The sequence below is a fragment of the Dendrobates tinctorius genome, unplaced genomic scaffold (assembly GCF_039654945.1).
Source record: "Dendrobates tinctorius isolate UK_male_01 unplaced genomic scaffold, ASM3965494v1 ptg000276l, whole genome shotgun sequence".
NCBI classification, from domain to species: Eukaryota; Metazoa; Chordata; class Amphibia; order Anura; family Dendrobatidae; genus Dendrobates; species Dendrobates tinctorius.
Genome location: NW_027361943.1, coordinates 4,676,957 through 4,698,545, shown reverse-complemented (window position 1 = coordinate 4,698,545; position 21,589 = coordinate 4,676,957). Strand labels below are relative to the sequence as shown.

Sequence of the window (21,589 nt, the reverse complement as noted above, 5' to 3'; positions counted from 1 at the left end):
ATGTGTGAAAATGGATTTTAAAAAAAAAGGTCTACAGATTATAAAAGGAGTCCACATTGTTATAAAAAAAAAAAAAATGGAAATTTCGAGGCAACCAACACACGAGTGAACAGTATCAAGTTGTCAGTTTTGAGAGAATTTGGTTAATGCATTCTGAAATTTTTTCCAATGTTTTTGACAATTGCATCACTCGTAATATGCAAGAAAACAAAAATAAATAAATGAAATTCTCTCAGACGCCACATCGAGATGTAGAATTTAACGTTAACGTCAAGTGCTGCTGTAAGGAAGTTTACATAGATTCCTCACCAATTATTAACAAAGCATTGGAAATTAACAGTCACATTGCGCTTGTTTTTCGAGTTTTAGGTGTTGGACAAGACAACCTAAATTTATTTTGCGGCTTGATGGACATTTGACATTGCATGGCTACAAACACTTATTAAGCTTGCCTTGAAAATATATCCTACACATAGCAGCATCTGTAGCGTACAATGGCATTTTAACGCAAGCAGTTTCCGGAGATGGAACATGGAAATTAAAAGGATACCTACTTTTTCTGTGGTCTACTTGGAAAACATCTGAAAAAAAGTAGCCGATGCGGTGGTTAACCCCTTTACTCCCAAGGGTGGTTTGCATGTTAATGACCGGGCGAATTTTTACAATTTTGACCACTGTCCCTTTATGAGGTAATAACTCTAATGCTTCCATGGATCCCGGTGATTCTATCATTGTTTTTTTTCGTGACATATTGGTCTTCAAGCTAGTGGTAAAATTTCGTTCATATACTGTAGCTTGCATTTATTTGTGAAAAAATGGAAATTTGGTGAAAATTTCACAATTTTTCAACTTTGAATTTTCATGCCCTTAGACCCTTAAATCACAGAGATATGACACACAAAATACTTAAGTAACATTTCCCACAAGTCTACTTTACATTAGCACAATTTTGGAACCAAAATTTCTTTTTTGTTAGGAAGTTATAAGGGTTAAAAGTTAACTAGCAATTTCTCATTTTTACAACATCATTTTTTGGGGGGACCACATCACATTTCAAGACACTTTGAGGGGTCTTTGTCCTGAGTACGCTGATACCCCATGTGTGGGGGTAAGCCACTGTTTGGGCGCATGGCAGAGCTCGGAAGGGAAGGAGTGCCATTTGACTTTTTCAATGCAGAATTGGCTGGAATTGAGATCGGACACCATATCGCGTTTGGAGAGCCCCTGGTGTGCCTAAACAGTGGAAACCCCCCACAAATGACACCATTTTGGAAACCAGACCCCCCCCACAGGAACTTATCTAGATATGTGGTGAGCACTTCCCCAAGTGCTTCACAGAAGTTTGGAACGTAGAATCAAAAAAAAAAAAAAATCATTTTCTATCCACAGAAGTTATCTTTTTGACCCCAATTTTTTTTTTTTATTTTCCCAAGGGTAACAGGCGAAATTGGGACCCAAAAGTTGGTGTACAATTTGTCCTGAGTAGGCTGATACCCCATATGTGGAAATAAACCACTTTATGGGCGCATGGCAGAGTTTGGAAGGGAAGGAGCACCATTTGACTGTTTCAACGCAGAATTGGCTGGAATTGAGATCAGACGTCATGTCGCGTTTGGAGAGCCCCTGATGTGCCTGAACAGTGGAAATCCCGCAATTATATCTCCAACCCCAACACACCCCTAACAATAATCCCAACCCTAGCGGGAAAAAGGAAATACTTTTAATTTTATTTTTCCCTAAGGGAGTGATAACGGGGGGTTTGACTTACTATTTATAGTGGGTTTTTATGTTTGGCAGCTGTCACACGCTAAAAGACGCTTTTTATTGCAAAAAATAGTTTTTGCATCACCACATTTTGAGAGCTATAATTTTATCATATTTTGGCCCACAGAGTCATGTGAGGTCTTATTTTTTGCGGGACAAGTTGACGTTTTTATTGGTACCATTTTCGGGCACATGACATTTTTTGATCACTTTTTATACTGATTTTTGGGACGCAGAATGAACAAGAACCAGCAGTTCATGAATTTCTTTTGAGGGGGCGTTTACACCGTTCCGCGTGTGGTAAAATTGGTAAAGCAATTGTATTCTTCGGGTCAGTAGGATTACAGCGATACCTCAATTTATATTTTCTTTATGTTTTGGCGCTTTTAAACAATAAAAACAATTTTATATAAAAAATTATTTTTTCATCGCTTTATTCTGCGAGCTATAACTATTTTTTTGCTTATGACGCTGTTTGGCGGCTCGTTTTTTGCGGGACAAGATGACGTTTTCAGCGGTACCATGTTTATATCAGTCTTTGATCGCATGTTATTGCACTTATTGTTCGGTGGTATGATAAAGCATTGTTTTTTGCCTTTTTTTTAAAGGGTTCACTAGTGGGACAGTTTCATAGGGCGGGTCGTTACGGATGTGGCGATACTAAAGGTGTATTTTTTTGTTTTTTATTTACAAAAAAGTTAGGGAATTTTTTTAATTTATTTAGGACTTTTTTAAAAATTATTTTTACACATTTTTTCTAACTATTATATTGTCCCGGGGGGGGGGGGGGGGGGGGGGGGGACATCACTGTATAGTGTCAGATCGCTGATCTGACACTTTGCAGTGCAGTGTCAGATCAGTGATCTAACAGGCACTGCAGGAGGCTCTCAGCGCTTGCTCAGCAGGCACTGAGAAAACAGCCTCCCTGCAGGACCCCAAAGGCCCCCGCGGCCATATTGCATCTGGGGCCTGCAGGGAGGAGGCCCTCGGAGCAACGCAAGCACATCACGTTGTTCCGAGGGTCTTAGTGAAGCACGCAGGGAGCCCCCCTCGCTGCGTGATTCTACCCTATGCCCCTGGTACACTGCGATCATGTTTGATCGCAGTGTGCCAGAGGTTAATGTGCTGGGTGTCAGCTGTGATAATCAGCTGACACCCGGCTGCGATCAGCTGCGCTCACGGCGGGAGCGCAGCTGATCGCATATGACGTACTAGACTTAAGTCCTAGATCACAAGGACGGAATAGTATGTCCAATGTAAGAAAGGGGTTAAACGTGGGTTGTGTCAAGTGGGTAGTGTGTGGGGGAAAAAAAAGGACAACAATATTGAGGAATACAATGAATTAGGTGAACCAAGCAAAGTCAGTGAGGGAGAAAACCTCTTGTGCCACTTGTTTGGGGAAATAATGGCTACATTGCCAACTAGGAGTTACCATGTGGAGGATCATCCCTATATACTAACACCATCCAATCAGTGCTGAGTGTCAGCCTATGAAGGGACACACCCCTTTGACAATGTAAACAGTAATATTGAGGAGAGACTACACACAGATGTAAAATGAGATGCTTCATGAGACAGGACAGGTCCTTTCTGGGCTTCACCAAAAGCATTTTCCTAGCAAATTCATTGGAATTGTTTAGAAGCTGCAAAACATTAGGGTTGTCAGAAAGTAGATAAGAATAGGAAAGGTCTGCTTTTTAACCGCTTCTCAACCTATGACATGTACATCACACTTCAGGTGCCAGTGTATTGAGTAGGCTTATGACGAACCCATTCCTCATAGTGAATGTCAGCTGTGTTAAACAGCCTGCATTCATCTGGCTCTAGTAGCAGTGATTGGAGCTTGCTCTGATTACTACCGCTTACCCCCTTACATTAATTACAGTGTCACTTAAAGCAAGCAATACATGTGCTACACTGTTTCAAGCACCAATCACACCCCCATAACATAACTAGCCCCCATCTTGGCACTCCTCAAAGCCCAACTATATCTATATCTCTCTATGGAAACTGAAAGATCACATGAAAGACATGGGGCTGCTGGTAGGTAGCAATGACCATAGCCAGAAAGCATACCTAGCTGAGCTGTACTGAAGCCACAGATCAGCATCATCTAGACAACGTGAGCGCACATCAGTCTCACTGCAGAATTACCATGTATACAGTCACTTACACACAGGGGGGCTTCCATTAATTAATATTTAGCCTATTAACTTGAGTTACAGCAAGTTGTGTGCGCTTTGTCAGCCAAAAATACGATTTCAAACTTCTATTGTATGGTTACACTAATGAAAGATATTTGGTGCAACCTCAAGTTACATTCACATGCATTAGATATTATTAGGCTAACTTCACACTAGGCATTATGCCAATTTTCAGCTGCATTTTACAGTACCAGCAAAGCCTATGAAATTTCATGCACACACCTTGTTTTTGTCATTAGTATGTTGTGCTTTGCATGTTTTTGGACACCAAGCATGTCACTTGTCAGCTTTTTTTTTTTTTTAGTGTTTTTCACCCAATGACATGAATGGTGAAAAAAATGTACCAAAAAAGCAGGTATGACGATTTGTGCCAAAATCTTATTCTATGGAACATGACTTTCTCAACAATAACCATCAGCAAGCACAAGAGAAATTTAGAATCCCAAAACTGCCACAAAAAAAGCATCAAAAACGCCATGAAAAACGCAAGAAACACATGCTTTATTTTCTGCAGCTTCTTTCCTGCGGAAAGATAAGGTTTTGCTGCAGGAAAAAAAAAATGCTGAAAAAACACCTAGTGTGAACTTACCCTTGGTGGCACGCACAAGGAGCTTTGCAAAACATAATGCAAGGACCCTATTAGCCTGATGGAATGTCACAATCACTGGGGGACAGTGCTCGACAGTAGGAAGAGTGGGCTGAATTAAGAGCTATGAGGGTTTTTTTTTTTTTTTTTTTAATTTCATTAAGCACATTAGGGCACTTACAGTTGTACAGTAGCAACCAACCCCGATACCCCACTACTGCACAGTATGATGCCATCTCAAATAGGTTTTTTGTTTTATACTTTTTCACATTAAACCAAGTTAAGGAGGGGCGGGAGCAAGTCACTTTTGCTTGCTGCATCTCGAGATGCATAACCATTTTCCTACCAACATGGCCACATAAAGGGATTGTTTTTTGTCAAATCAGTTGGAAGTTTACCTTTTTGCACCAATTTGGAGATACACAATGTGACTAATTTTTTTTTAATTGTTGGAGCAAAGATGGAAATTAAAAAAAAGAAAGAACACAGCAAAGTCGCAATTTTAATTGTTTTTTATTAAAACTTTATTCAATTTAATAGTACTTTTTGTGTACCTCTGGGGAACTTGAAGCAGCATTTGTCCGACTTCCTATATGATGCACTCTATTTGAATACACTGTATTCCAAAGCATTATTGCCTGTCATTGTCTTATGTGATATACCAACATAAAGTAGCAAGTATTTGTGAATTGTATTGGATATCATATCGCTTTAGTATTTTAAATGCACAACAAAATTATCAGATTTATATTTTTGCATTCAGCACTCTGTAGTCCGATACCCCTAAATAAATTCCTGAGTGACCATTTGCCTCCAGTCATATAATTAGTAAATTCAGTCCTCCCTACGTAGAATTTATTCTTAGTATAACTACAGCTGTTATGTGAAGGCCTTAGGTTTGTTAGAGAATATTACGGATCAAACAGCATCATAAAAACCAAAAGAACACATCAGACAATGTTGTGGAGAAAAGTAAAACCAGGTTTGATTATAAAAAAATAAAATAGGCCAAGTTCTGAACATCTCACGGATCACTGTTTAATCCATCATCCAAAACAAAGGAGTTCTGCACAACTGCAAACCTACAAATAACATGACTGCCCACCTAAACTGACATCCCAAGCAGGGAGAGAACTAATTAGCGAAGCCTATGGTCACCCAGGGGGATCTACAGAGATTCACAGCTCAGTTGGGAGAACCTGTCCACAGGACAACTATCAGTGCTCACTCAAGGGCTATCTGATGTATTATCAGATAGCATTCGGACCAATTTTATACTATGGGTAAAGGCCCTTTTACATTTAGCGATGAACCAGCGATCCGACCAGCGATCCGACCCGGTCAGGATCGCTGGTGCATCGCTAAATGATCGCTAGTGAGCTTTCATACAGAAAGATCTCACAGCGATGCAGCAGCGACGCAGCGCACGATACTCACCTTTCACACACAGCGATCCTGACGTCCTCCCGCCCGCCTCCACGCGTCGCTCGTCGTCACAGCAGGAAGCCGACGACGAGAAATGGAGCCGGACATTCTCGCGCGATCAGCGACAGCGGGGGGAGACGGTTGGAGGTAAGTATCACACATAGCGATATCGCTAGCAATATCGCTATAACGTCACAAAAGCGGTGACGTTTTAGCGATATCGCTTAGTGTAAAACCCCCTGAACTGCAGAGCCCTGCAGGTTTTTTTCCTCATGCAGATTTGGCATGAGGAGGAGAGAGAAAAAAAAATAAGTGCATCTAAACTACATGCATGTAAAACATCAGACTGCAATTGGATTTACGCAGACTCAGACTATGGAAAAGATGGAGAAATTCAATCATATCACACTAAGCTGACACTGCTCAAGCTCTGTACAAAGTTTGAGCAGCGTGTCTAACCAAATCAATCCGATTCTCTTGCAGAGAGAATATAAAATTGTGTGACCCTGGCCTTAGTCGTACACTTCACAAACCTGACCTTTATAAGAGTGGCAAGAAGGTTTTTTTTTTTTTTTTTTTTAAACAAGCCATAAGTAGTACCATTTGCAACAAGCCATGTAGGGACACAGCTAGCATGTGGAAGAAGGTGCTCTGGTCAGATGAGACCAAAGTAGAAGTTTCTGGACAAAGTGCACCACTGTATATGTGGTGGAAAACTAGCACTACACACCCTGAAAATACCATTACCATCGGAAAACATGGTGCATCATGCTGTGGGGAGGCTTTTCTTCAGCAGGGACAAAGATGCTGGTCAGAGTTGATAGGAAAATAGATGGAGCTAAATACAGGGCAATCATGGAGGAAACCCTGTTACAGGCTGCAGAAGACTTGAGACTGGGGCGTAAGTTCCCTTTCCAGCAGGACGAAGACCCTAAACATACTGCCAGAGCTACGATGGAATAGTTTCGATCAAAGCATGTTCATACATTTGAATGGTGATGGAATTGAATTTGATGGAAGGGTCATCAGAAGAAAACCTCTTCTGCATCCTCAACATAAAATTCAGACAGAATTATGCAAAAGTATGTGTAAACCGATTTATTTTGGAAACAAGTCTTGTGGACGGACAAGGTTAAAATAGAACTCTTTGGCCAAAATGAACAAAGGTATGTGTGGAGAAAAAAAGGGCACAGAATTCCAGGAAAATAGCATCTCGCCAAATATTAAGCATGGGAGTGGATAAATCATGCTTTGGGGTTGTGTTAGAGCCAATGGCACATGGAACATTACATGGGTAGAGGGAAGAATGAATTCAATGAAATTTCAAATTCTTGATACAAAAACACCATCTATAAAAAAAAACAAAACGCTAAAGTTGAAAAGAGGATGGCTTCTACAAATGTATAATGATCCTAAACACAAGTCAAAATCCACAATAAACTACATCAAAAGTTGCAAGCTCAAGGTTTCACAATGGCCCTCAGTCCTTTGATCTGAACATCACTGAAAATCTGTCGATAGACCTTAAAATAGCAGAGCATGCAAGATGACAAGAATTAGAGAATTTTCCAGAGGAAGAATGTCTGAACATCTCACAAACGAGAATTGAAAGACTTTCAAAAGGGATGCTAGTAGGTGCCCAAACTTTGGCATATTTTAATTTTTGCAATTTTTAAAATGTAAAATATGAAATTATATATTAAAATACTAAAGGATTGTGCCATCTTTAACGTTAGGCCTTTTAGGCTAGTTTCACACTAGCTTATTTTCCACGCAGCGCTCGGCGCCGCTAAGCCCCGCCCCCTGCCGACTCCCTGCCCGCGCCATCCGGTCATCGCCGCCTACTATCGCACACGGCTGCATGCGATCTGCGCACCCTAGCTTTAGACGGTGACAACACAGATTGTGGTTGATGCAGAAAGTGGTCAGCTATAGTCTACAGTTGACAGCTGCTGGATTGTCACCTGTATGGGGATGCTAGTCCCTTATATCCTAGGTCAGTAAAAAGACGTATTGACGGTCATTAATGGGTTTAATATATGTATATACACAAACATATCCAACGTTAAACAATGGCAATTCAAGTTACCTTGTGACAGCTTTGTACCTCCAATCTACAGTAAATAAGTCAAAAACTTGGTGGCAATTTTGTACATTAAGGTTTGCCTTCTGATCAGCAGTCATAAGAAAAGGCTGCAGTCAGACAATGCAGGGGAAATTAAGCATTAAAGGCCAAATATGTAATAAATGAAGGGCTGTCATAGGATTATAAGAGGAGGTCTAGCACTGATGTCCAAACAAAGTAGATTTTAGCTGACAGAATTTCAAAAGCCAAGTGCTTGCAAACCAATAGTATGAGTTACATGCTTTATGCCTTTTTTTTAATGCTTATGGATAATAAAACCCTGTAGAATGACGGAAAACACGATAGTGACATCAGCTAATATATGAAAGTTTGAAACTTGTACTTGAGCTTATTTCTTTCTATATTACAGGTATACTTCAACTACCGGTACTAAATATTCCTAAAGAAACCAGCAAAGCCAAATATACACCAGAATTCTGATTTAGAGGAGATCCAGAATAGCAGTTTCTTTTTTAGTGGCCAACAATAAGGAGTCAAACATGAGTAGAATAGAACCCAGACTGGTTTTACTTTGCACCGCAGACTCTTTCTATACATGTTTCAGCACAAGTGCCTGCTACATAGGGAGCATAGTAACTTTGTGTTCCTGACAATTGATCCAACAACCACCAGTTCTGCATTCCAGAGCAAAGGTCTCCAGGGAGCCAAACATAAAATCTAAGCTGCAGTCAGTGCAAGCAAACCAAGGCATCACTCTCTACCTGTCATTTTTCATACTAAGCATCTCTCTCTATCGACCTCATGTCACAAGCTGCAGAGCGGGTCCAGAGAGCGGTGTGCAGGCTCAATAGACTTCTGTGTGCATATTACCTCTAAGAGCCAAGTGCTTCAGCATCCTGAGCAATGCAATTCAGGGTATTTTATGGAGTGGACAGTAGGTGTCCAAGGAAGTGGAAACTTAGGCTATGTTCACACTAGGAGTTTCTTCAAATTTTTTCCTACAGCAAAACAGAATCCTTAGAACAGAACACAATGATAAGTCAAACCCTATACCAAGTGGTGAAGGGGGCTACATTAGCACGGGATACTCCAATAATTAATGAAAACGCACAGAAGAAAAAAAAGAGCAAAAATTATCCCATATAAAATATATCAAAGTTTATACAAAAGATACTGCAATGCAAAAAGCTAAAGTACACAAATCACATAAAAAACAGTGGATAGTTGATCTACACAGGTGCAAAGCACATGGTTACTAGTTAGTACCGTGTTTCCCCGAAAGTAGGACCCCCCCGAAAGTAAGACAGGGTGGGGGTTACGGGGGGGTCCTTCAATGTAAGGCCTCCCCCGAATGTAAGGCAGGGTTGGGGGCCGCTGTGAAATGTAAGGCCCTTACCTTTGGGCCGCCGCTGTCCCCCATTGGGTCCCCAGGCTCCAGAGGTGTCCTCAGGTGCAGCTGGGCGGGTCCAGCGCTCATGGGGTTAACTCGCCGTGTTAACCCCGCAATCCGCCCAGCTCAACAGCTCATTGGCCGCCCCTGTTACCCACGTCACCGCCGGCCCCCGGCTCGAGCACTGATTGGTCCAGCAGCTCGGGCTGTAATTGGCCGCCCCAGCCCCACGTCACCGCTGTTTCCCTGCTGACTGGCACAGCGTTCCCTGCAGCACAGGCCTTCCGCACCCACAGCCGCACCGCAGAGGAAAACGTCCAGCATTTAAAAACCAAGTAGGGAAACATGTACTGTATAGGGTGTGGGGCTGTGTGCAGTGGGATACGGCACTGTTATGGGGTGTGGGGCTGTGTGCAGTGGGATACGGCACTGTTATGGGGTGTGGGGCTGTGTGCAGTGGGATACGGCACTGTTATGGGGTGTGGGGCTGTGTGCAGTGGGATACGGCACTGTTATGGGGTGTGGGGCTGTGTGCAGTGGGATACGGCACTGTTATGGGGTGTGGGGCTGTGTGCAGTGGGATACGGCACTGTTATGGGGTATAACAGCATGTTAATAAATGTTAATTTATTGGTTAAAAAGAAATTGTCATTTTTTTTCGGCTAATGTAAGACCTCCCCCGAAAGTAAGACAGGGTGGGACTTTTTGGGGTAAAATTAATGTAAGACAGGGTCTTACTTTCGGGGAAACACGGTATAGTGGATGGGGGAGACCAAAAAATAGCAGCAAGTCTCAAAGTGCCAGTGCCCATGCAGTTATTACTTCCATGCGAAAAAATTACAGCATTTGGTCCCAGGTGGATACAATGGGTAAGAAAAAATTTAGCCCGATTTCTGCAGTTTTCACTCCCTTAAAACAATATACACCTCATTAAGTAGTGACATACATCTTTCTTACTTATATATTTTATACATGCGGTCTAAGAAAGGGTATTTTTTCCGCATGGAAGTAATAACTGCATGGGCACTGGCACTTTGAGACTTGCTGCTATTTTTTGGTCTCCCCAATCCACTATACTAACTAGGAACCATGTGCTTTACACCTGTGTAAATCAACTATCCACTGTCTTTATGTGATTTGAGCAACTTAGCTTTTGGCATTGTAATATCAAAGTTTAGTGAAAAGATATATTTTATATGGGATAATTTTTGCTCTTCTCTTCTGTGCGTTTTCACTCGTCGTTGTCAAAAACGTAGGTTGTGGTGCTTTTTTTTTTTAGGATCCCAAAGTTCAGCTTTGCTTCCACCACAGAAGCATGAACACAGGTCAGCAATACAAGACATATGTTCATGAAAAAAATACACATACAAATGTAATAACAGGGGGAGGAGGAGAAAAAAGTGTGCTGGCTGTTCCAATCATTTCTCTCTTCTGACATGGTATGGGTATGCACTCAGTGTCACGGATCCCTGCATGTTTTTTTTTCTTTTTTGTGTCTAACAGCCGCGAAACAGGAAGGGCAGGGACTCGAGCACCTGAGATATTTGGTGCATACCGATGCAAACTATAGTAGCGAGCACTTGCTCTCAACACTAATGATGACATTCAATATGATGACAATGTTATCAAATTCTGTGTCATACCTGTGGGTTCAAGATACTCACCATGACCCTGGATAAAATCCTTGAGGGGTGTGGTTTTCCAAATAGGGTCACTTGTGTGTGTGGGGGTTCCACTATTTAGGCACATCAGGGGCTCTCCAAACACGACATGGTGTCTGCTAATTATTCCAGCCAATTTTACATTCAAAGAGTCAAATGGCGCTTCTTCATTACCAAGCACTGCCGTGCACCCAAACAGTAGATTTCCCCCACATGTAAGGTATCAGACTCAGGAGAAACTGCACAAGTTTTGGGGTCCATTCTCGCCTGATACCCTTGTGAAAATAAAAGTTTGGGTTGAAAGAAAATTTGTGAAAAAAATTTAAATATTAATTTTCTCCTTCCACATTGCTTCAGTTTCTGTGAAGCATCTGAAGGGTTAATAAACTACTTGAATGTGGTTTTACGCACCTTGAGGGGTGCAGTTTCTAGAATGATGTCAATTTTGACAATCTGTCATCTAGACCCTTCAAAATCACTTTACGTGTGAGGTGGTCCCTAAAAAATGGTTTAGTAAATTTTGCTGCAAAACAAAACGGTGGGAGGGGGGGGGAATCCGCTGGTCAAATTTTAACCCTTATAACTAGAGTTGAGCGATTTGGTTCACGTTCCCGCTTATTCGGCAAGCTGTAGCGCTTAACGAATAAGTTACAGCGAGAGCGAGGATACAGAACACGGATACATGGAGCACGACAGTTGATCAGCACCGCAGCTGCATGATCTGCGGCTGTGTCACACTCACAGCACATGCATGGAAAGCTTGTGTGTTGGGTTCTCCAGGCATGTGATGTCACTGTGACACAGCCACGACACATGCAGCTGTGGCACCAATCAGCTGGCGCGATCCCTGTATCCGGGTTCCTGCTGTAGCTTATTCTGTAAGCGCTATGGGTTCCCGCTGTAGCTTATTCAGTAAACGCTATAGCTTGCCGAATAAGCGGGGACCCAAACAAATTTACTTAATTCTACTTATAACGCCCTAACAAAATAAAAAAAATTAAAAAAGTTTCCAAAATTGTGCCGATGTAAAGTAGACATATGGGAAATGTTATTTATTAACTATTTTGTGTGACATCACTGATTTAAGGGCATAAATATTAAGTTTGAAGATTGTGACTTTCAAAACTTCCATTTTTCACAAAAATAAATCTGGTTCACATACTGATGTACTGGCTTTTTTCACTAAAAATGCAGCAAATCTGATAACTTTTTTTAGCATTTTTTTCACCACCCATTACCTTCAATGAGTGAAAAACAAAAAAAAAAAAAAAACAAAAACAACCCAGGTCTGTGGAGTCGGTGTCCATTTTGGTGGCGTTGGAGATGGTATAAAATGGACCGACTACGAAAATGTGCAATAAATTGATTCAGTGCAGGATGTGCTGTAAATGTTTTCATAATTTTTGAAAAGTTCTGAAATGTCCTATAAATGTCTGTCTGGTTCCTGATCTAATGATCTGGGCTTTTAGGTGAGATGAATCTGTGCTGCACTTTATGTACATGCTCAGTAGTGAGGCAGTGCTGTGGGGTCGGGAGTCAGGGAAATGTCCTATAAATGTCTGTCCTCTTCCTGATCTAATGATCTGGGCTTTTAGGTGAGATGAATCTGTGCTGCACTTTATGTACATGCTCAGTAGTGAGGCAGTGCTGTGGGGTCGGGAGTCAGGGAAATGTCCTATAAATGTCTGTTCTGTTCCTGATCTAATGATCTGGGCTTTTAGGTGAAATGAATCTGTGCTGCACTTTATGTACATGCTCAGTAGTGAGGCAGTGCTGTGGGATCAGGAGTTAGGGATATGTCCTATAAGGCCCTGTGCACACGGTGCAGATTCTGTGCAGTTCTGCAGCAGATTTGGCCCTGCAGAACTGCAGCAGAACTGCACGTGATGTACAGTACCATTTAAGGCTATGTAAAACAAAAACCGCTGTGCACATGCTGCAGATTTTTCCGAAGAGATTTGGTGCGGAATAAAAGCAGCATGTCGCTTCTTTTGTGCAGTTTTGCTGCAGTTTTCCACCTGCTCCATTATAAAAATCTGCAGGGGAAATCCGCACAAAAACTGCACTAAATCTGCAGGTAAAACGCAGGTCATTTTACCTGCAGATTTAGCAAAATCTGCACGGAAAATTCCACAGCAGAATCCGCACCGTGCGCACATAGCCTAAATGCCTGTCCTGTTCCTGATCTAAGGATCTAGGCTTTTAGCCGAGATGAATCTGTGCTGCACTTTATATACAGGCTCAGTAGGGTCAGGAGTCAAGGAAATTGAGGAGTGAGTAGGAGTCAGATTTAGCTTGCCAACTCAAAAGCCCTGGGGAAATGCTGAAAGAGGTGACATGCTCAATTGTGCAAAAACCAAGCAAAGTACAAAATATTGAGGGGAAAAAAAAACAAGGTGTGTGCATGAGATTACTGAAATCTCAGACTTTGCTGGTACTGTAAAACGCAGCTGAAAATTTGCATAAAAAAAGCATCAAAACTGTTGGAAAAATAACACCTAGGGTGAACATAGCCTTAGAGGAAATTTCTGACATGTCAAATGATGCGAATGATGGATATCCAGGAGTATAAAACTAACGAGCTGTTAGTCAACCACAGCTCAGCAGTTCTGCCCCCTTGTTTAGTGATTGGTGAGTCTTGGCACAGAGTCCACAAATGAAATGACAACCTTCATATGACGTCCGTCATAGAGAGGTACAGAAGGCATCTGACATGTGGACTACACCACATAATGCCTGATGCTATATATCCTGAGTACTCTGGCATTACTGTTAATCCCAGCTGTCCACTCCTACCCATTTCATACCCACAGTGGTCCAGGACACAAATTACAGTATTTGGTAGTTTCTCTGTGGCTATCACTTTCATCATAATACCCAGCACTGCCGTCAACACTTGGGAGCGGAGCGTGCGGCTGCATAGAAATACATGCAGCCACACACTCCGCTCCCGAGTACCGGGTATTAAGATGCCAGACTCGGGCGAGTTTCTCGCATGTGTGACCCCTGCCTTAAGCTTCTATTTCTAAAAAGGGAAAAAAAAAAAAATTATATATTAGTTCATAGTAGAATCCATCAATACACACTTCAGAAAAGGATTCCCTAATCCTATAAGACAAGACCCAAAACTGTATGTATCTGAACACTGTCATTTGTCGGAGCGCCACCTGAATTGTTATTGGAGATGACACAGACCTATTCAGTAGGCCGTAATGTAACCTTCAAAATTGGATCAGGATAAGGCATACTAAGAACTTGATGAATCTCATTCTTTGATCATTTTTTTTTTTTTTTTAAGTCAAAATTTTTATTGAAAGTTTCTTCAGTCCTTTACAACATGTATCACCATTGATCAATCATTTTAATGGATGTCTGAACAGATCCATGTAATTTTATGGGTCCATGTGCAGTCCAGACATGTCCGCAAAATTTATGAGACTACTATCTGCTGCAGTTTTTTTTTTCCGCATGGATCATTTGTCCATATGAGGGAAGGTGTCCACCACACACGACACAACATCAACAGGCCAAGTATAAACTTGTCTAAATTCGCACCTAAGGCCATGTGTCTGCATGGTACACTGCAGTTTGTTTGCAAAAAAAAAAATCAACTGCATTTAAGAGCTGAAGCCAAGTGGATGTGATTTTGTGAAAACTGTGTTTTTTCAAGATGTTGTTTAAGGCTATGTGCACACGTTGTGGATTAGTCGCAGATCCGCAGCGCTTTTTTCTGCGCAGAATTGATCCAAACCCGCAAAGGATTGTTCAAGCAATCTTAATCAATGAGAATCCAGATGTGGTGTGCACATTATGTCGAGAATTCCATCCCGATTCACAGCGTTTTATTTTCCGCAGCATGTCAATTGAGTGTCTGCGAGTGTGTGTACCCAGGCGTCGTCTGATGGGACTACTACTCCCATCCGGCTATGTCTGCTGTCACATATAACAGCGACAGCATGAGCCGATGATGGGAGAGTAGTCCCACCATCCAGCGCCTGTGTTCAATTGTAAAGAAAAAAAAAAATTATACATATCTATCTCTATCTATAGATCTGCCCCATTCCCCCCATCCACCTTCCCTATGCCATGGACTTCTATAGCCCCATCCTGGATCTGCCCCCATCCACCTTTCCTACAGCCCCTACCCAACATCCCAACAGTCCCTATCCCTATTCCCTTTTGTACACTTGCTTTGGCAAAACTAATGTGTATTTAGTCCTGCCAACAAAGTTTCTTTGAATTTGAATATACACACACACACACACACACACACACACACACACACACACACACACACACACACACACACACACACCCTTGTATCCTGCAACAAAAATAAAATAAACCAGCATATACTTACCTTTCCGCCGTAGTCCATTTAATAACGAGTGTCCCGCGACGTTCTCACATGTAGAACAGTCACATGAGGGGGATGTGACTGCTCCATCTGGCAATACAATGACAGGAGGTAATCGCTCCCCCAGTGTATCACTGCACCACCGTGAGAGTTCACCAGAGGGCATAAGATGATTAGCTCCGGTTCTCACGCAGCAGTGCCGTAAGTGAGAGCACGAACTCCAGTGAATTTTCAGTGATTTACCTCCCGTCAGTGTATTGCCGGATGCCAGGTAGAGCAGTCACATCTCCCGACATTGACAGTAAGGGTGTGTGCACACGTTGCGGATTCTGCTGCGTTTTTTTCCACGCAGATTTAGCTACATCTGCAGGTCAAATGACCTGCGTTTTACCTGCGGATTTAGTGCGGATTAGCCTGCGGTTTCCCCGTGCGTTTTGACACCTGGTCATGGAGCAGGTGTCAAATCGCTGCGGATTGTGCACAAAGAAGTGACATGCTGCGGATTTAAAACCGCAGCAAATCCGTGCTGCAAAATATGCAGCATGTGCACAGCGTTTTTCAAATTCCATACACTCCCTGACAGAAGATATGTCGCTTATTCGTGTTATGTAAATAAAAGCTTATAACCTGACGGTTAAATTCATCCATTGGTTGTATAAATTATTGTTTTGAAAGCTGAAACCCTCCGAAATGTGGTTTAGGTTAAAAAAATAAATTGGCATCAATGCAAAAATGTTGATCATTTAATGGACACAGAATGGTCAGATTTTGACAAGACAAACGTTTTGTCGGCCACAGAAATTTGTGATATTCAAACAAATGATTAACTTAAAATACAAATATATGTTGCATAACATTGGGGAATGAAGTTGTGGTGCTTTGAGTCATATTTAACATTTTGTGCGACTTCCATGAGCTTGAAGGACTGCATCCATGCGGTTCAACAATGATTCATACAATTTATTAATGAAGTCATCAGGATGCAGTCTTACATGGCTCCCAGAGTTCATCTAGATTCTTTGGTTTTGTCTTTCAAGCTTCCTCTTTCATCCTACCCCGAACATGCTCAATGATGTTCATGTCTGGTGACTGGGCTGGCCAGTCCTTGAGCAGCTTGATCTTTTTTGCCTGGAGGAACTTTGTTGTAGAGATGGATGTATGAGATGGAGCACCATCCTGTGGCAGAATTTGACCCCTTTTATGATTTGGAACATAAGAGGTAGCTAATACTTCTTGATATTTTAGGCTATTGATATTGCCTTCCACCTTGCAAATGTTTCGCACACCCCTATACTGAATGTAACCTCAGACCATGATCTTTCCATCACCAAAATTAACTGTTTTCTGGGTGTATTTTGGATCCATACGGGCTCCAGTAGGTCTCCTGCAGTATTTGCGGCGGTTGTGGTGTAATTCTACTGAAGATTCATCAGAGAAATCCACCTTCTGCCACTTTTCCAGCATCCATCTGTTTAGCAGGCTGTGGGACTTTGCAAATGCCACACGGTTTATTTGCCTTTTGTTTAGTGCTGGCTTCTGGGCACTGATTCGACCATGGAGGCCATTCCGAGACAGAATCCTACAAACTGTTCTAGTTGACACAGGGACTTGAGGTGGCCAGGCTTGTTGGAGCTCTGCTGCAGTGGAAGAGGGGCTTGCTTTGGATTTTCTAACCAACAAACCTTCCTCCTGAGCAGTTGTCTTGCGGGGTCTGTCGGACCTGGGCTTGTCAAACACATCTCCAGTCTCTTCAAATCTTTTTTTTAATTCTTTGTACTTGACGCCGAGACACATTAAAGATGCCAGCCACCTCTGCAGTGGATCTGGTCTTCAGCCTCTTGAAAATCCAGGCTTTGGTCACAGGGTGGATTTTTGGCATGTTGTCAGAGCTCAAGTTGCAGCTCAAGTGAAGGTCTGAGGTACTGGGTTTCTTTTTATACACACCTACTAATTAACCGATCATTTACTGAGCACAGGTGAGGATGTAAACTAGGATTGGGTGCATTATATGACCAGGTGACAAAACTTTTGTCTTGCCAAAATCTGACCATTTTCTGTGTCCATTAAATGATCAATATTTCTGCATTGATGCCAATTTATTTTCTTAACCGAAAACACATTTCGGAGGGTTTCAAGCTTTCAAAAGAATAATTTATACAACCACTGGATGAATTTAACGCCAGGTTATAAGCTTTTATTTACATAACATGGATAAGTGACATAACTTCTGTCGGAGTATAGGCTATAAAGGTACTGTACAACGTAGCAGAAACTGCTGTGGATCCGCAGGGCCAAATCCGCTGCGGATCCGCAGCAGAATCCGAAATGTGTGCACACACCCTTAGGGTGATCAATGAGTGGAACAGGATGCCATGAGAGGTGGCGAGTTCTTCCATGGAAGTCTTCAAACAGAGGCTGGACAGACATCTGTCTGGGTTGATTCAGTGAATCCTGCTTTGAGCAGGGGGTTGGACACAATGACCCAGGAGGTCCCTTCCAGCTCTAACATTCTATGAAATACAAGCTGCAGCAGCATAGAGGAAACTATACTGGGTATGAGTCAGTTCTGGGTTGAGGTATAAGTTGTTAGAAAGTTCACTTCTAATGATGAGCGAACGTGCTTGGGTAAGGAGTTATCTGAACATGCTCAGGTGCTAACAGCGACTTCTGCATGCTCAAAAAATATGTTCGAGTCCCTGTGGCTGCATGAATCGTGGTTGTGCGACAGTGTATACCAGCATTGCATAACATATATGCGCTTATGATATCCATATGGCCATAGACACTGTATACTAGCAGGGAAAAGCGTGAGTACTCTTCAGTTATCCTTGTACAGTAAGCATATTCAGTGTGTACACTCACCCTACATCCATATTTTCATAGTCATTGTGTACCAGCAGTGCACAGTGTTTATACCCATATGAATTCCCAGAGAGCATAATCAGTGTATTCCAGTTTACTCCAAATACATAAGCTAAACAGCTTCCTATTAAATTGGCCCAATATGGAAGCTGGAGTGCACTATATTTAGTACTGGCTGAAGAGCCCGGAGTTGCACGGGCATAGTAAAAAAATAAATAATATATAATATACATATACACACACACATACACACAGAGAAACAGTACAACAAACGTGAAAAAATACTCTGCTGTAAAAAAATATCTACCAATAAACAGCAAGTGCTAGTAAAAAGAGGTGTGTGTGTAAAAAAAAAAAAATATATACATTATATACATACACACTAAACTCCAGAAATGCGCTGGACAAAATTGTTGGCATTCGCAACTAATATCTGGTTGCATACCATTTGGAATAAATAACTGCAATCAATCGCTTCCTATAACCATTAACAAGCTTCTTAGGGTATGTGCACACGCTGTGGATTCTGCTGCAGATTTGGCCTCTGCGGATCGGCAGCAGTTCTGCAGACATTGTACAGTACCATGCAAGTCTATGGGATTTACAATCCGCTGTACACATTCTGCGGTTTTTTCACTGCGGAAAAGCTGCGGTTTTAAATCCGCAGAAAGAATTGACATGTCAATTCTTTCTGCGGATTCCGCTGCGGTTTGCCATCTATTCCATCGTCCAGGTGTCAAACCGCAATCCGCAGGTCAATTTACCTGCAGATCCACACAGAAAAATCCGCTGGTGAATCCGCAGCGTGTGCACATAGCCTTACACCTTCTCAACTGGAATTTTGGACCACTCTTTTGCAAACTTCTCCAAGTGTCTCAAATTTGAAGAGTGCCTTCTCCCAACAGCAATTTAAAGATCTCTCCACAGGTGTTCAATAGGATTTAGATCTCAATTCATTGTTGACCCTTCATAACTCTCCAGGGTTGTGCTTCCATCCATTTCTGGGTTCAAGCTTTTTTGGGGTCATTGTCCTGCTGTAAGAACCATGACCTACAACGCAAAACCAGCTTTGACACAGGGTGCTACACTGCAACCCAAAATCAGTTGGTAATCTTCAGATGGCATGATGCCTTGAACATTAACAGTCAAGCCACCCAAACAACCCAAAACCTCTTTAAACCTCCACCATATTTGACTGTAGGTACTGTGTTCTTTTTCATCTAGACTATCCAGCATTGCATCCTTTCATCAATTTTTCTCTGCCGTCCACAGCAAGGGAGATTAGCTACAGTGCCATGGGTTGTAAACCTCTTGATTATGTTGCGTACCATGGACAAAGGAATACCAAGATCTCAGGAGATGGAATTGTAATTTTGAGATTGATGATATTGTTTAACAAGTATGGTTCTCAAATATTCAGACAGCTCTTTCTGTTCTCCATGCTTAGTGTGGCACACAGACAGGCAAAGATTGAGTCAACGTCTCCCCTTTTTATCTGGTTCAAATGTGATTTTCATACTGTCCACATATATTACTTGCCACAGGTGAGTTTAAATGAGCTTCAAAGTTGTTAACCCACAAATTTCGAAAAGTGCCAACAATTTTTTCCAGCCCACATTTGGGGTTGTGTGTAAAATTTTGTTTTTTTAGCGTTTCAATACAGACAAAAGGAAATAAACATGTAAACCAATTCATGTGCAGTTGTAGTCATTTTCTGGGAGAAATACTTCATTTTCTGGAACAATTTCAAGGGTGCCAACACTTTTGGCCATGACTGTTAGCTCTATAAAAACCATTTATAAAATTTGCCTCAACGTGAATATGGAGAGATTAAAGCTCAGTAAACTACAAAAAATAATTCTGGATGCCTGAAGGTTGTACAATCTGCTGTCATCTAGTAAACAAAAGAAAAACAGATTATGCAGGATTACAGAGGTTGGCAGAGAGGTCAACATTATCCCCATATACCCTTAAAGGGGTTGTCCGGGCTTTTCACATAATCTCAGTACATATCTGGGCTGCAGAATTATGACAATAAGTAATTTACTTTCTGTCACTAATTTGCACGGTTTTCTAGATATTCTTTACAGAACGTCCGGGGGGGGGTGTTATGGCATTGAAATGAGAACTAGACGTAACCTCCTACTCTACTCCAAACATGCCCTCTATAGCAACAACCCCACCCTCCATAGCTACAGGCCCTCCCCGTCCACATAAAGAAGCCTATCCCTCCTCAGACAGTAACAAATTCTTCCCCTCCAGCAGCCTCACTGCAGAGAGCTGCTCCTCCCCCAGACACACACTGAACAGTTATCTATGGAAAGTGAAACCAGTGAGGAGGAGGGAAAATCGTGCTGTATTCTAATCTGCACAGGGGATGGCAGTCACTGATGTAATCTGTTGTGTGACAAAGCCTCTGCTGTGTGAATGAGACAGCTCTGTAGCTGATGTCTTCACACAGCAGCAGATTTGGTGCAGTGTATGTGTGAGCACTGTGTCTCTAATGACACAAATAATGATGGGAGCAGCTTGTCCAATCAGCAGCTGTAACAGTGTGAAGTGTTGGGGGGTGTATGTATGTATTGTGCTGCTTTCACAAATACAGGATCACTGCTGTGTTCTTTCCAATGCTGGAATGATGATAAAGATGAGTGCTGGTGCAGTTTACTGCCAGCCAATGAGCAGGCAGTGGGTGGTGCTGGTCACTGGAGCTTCGCACATACTGCACCAAATCTGCTGCTGTGTGAAGACATCAGTGACACAGAGCTGTCTCATTCACACAGCAGAGGCTTTGCCACAGAACAGATTACATCAGTGACTGCCATCCCCTGTGCAGATTAGAATACAGGACGATTTTCCCTCCTCACTGGTTTCACTTTCCATAGATCACTGTTCAGTGTGTGTCTGAGGGAGGAGCAGTGCTCTCTGCACTGAGGCTGCTAGAGGGGGAGGATTTGTTACTGTGTGATGAGGGCTGCTTCATGTGGACGGGGAGGGTGGTGTTGTTGCTATAGAGGGCATGTTTGGAGTAGAGTAGGAGGTTACGACTAGTTCTCATTTCAATGCCATAACACCCCCCCCTTGGACGTTCTATTTAGAATATCTAGAAAACCGTGCAAACTAGTGACAGAAAGTAAATTACTTATTGTCATAATTCTGCAGCCCAGATATGTACTGAGATTATGTGAAAAGCCCGGACAACCCCTTTAACTCCAGAAGAATTACAAAAGAGTTGTACTAAACCTACTAGTAAA

The 21,589-nt window shown here is 42.1% G+C and overlaps 1 protein-coding gene and 1 long non-coding RNA gene across 4 annotated transcripts in view; both read right to left on the bottom strand.

The window, feature by feature from the left end:
* MED26 (mediator complex subunit 26) overlaps positions 1-21,589 on the bottom strand; it is a 93,239-nt gene that overhangs the window by 51,649 nt on the left and 20,001 nt on the right. The gene's annotated exons all lie outside the window — the stretch shown is intronic.
* LOC141072571 (uncharacterized) lies at positions 14,421-19,059 on the bottom strand. Its single transcript, XR_012226703.1, has 2 exons — positions 17,699-19,059; positions 14,421-17,462 (listed from the first exon to the last, which is right to left on the bottom strand). It is a non-coding gene; the product is annotated as an uncharacterized lncRNA (long non-coding RNA).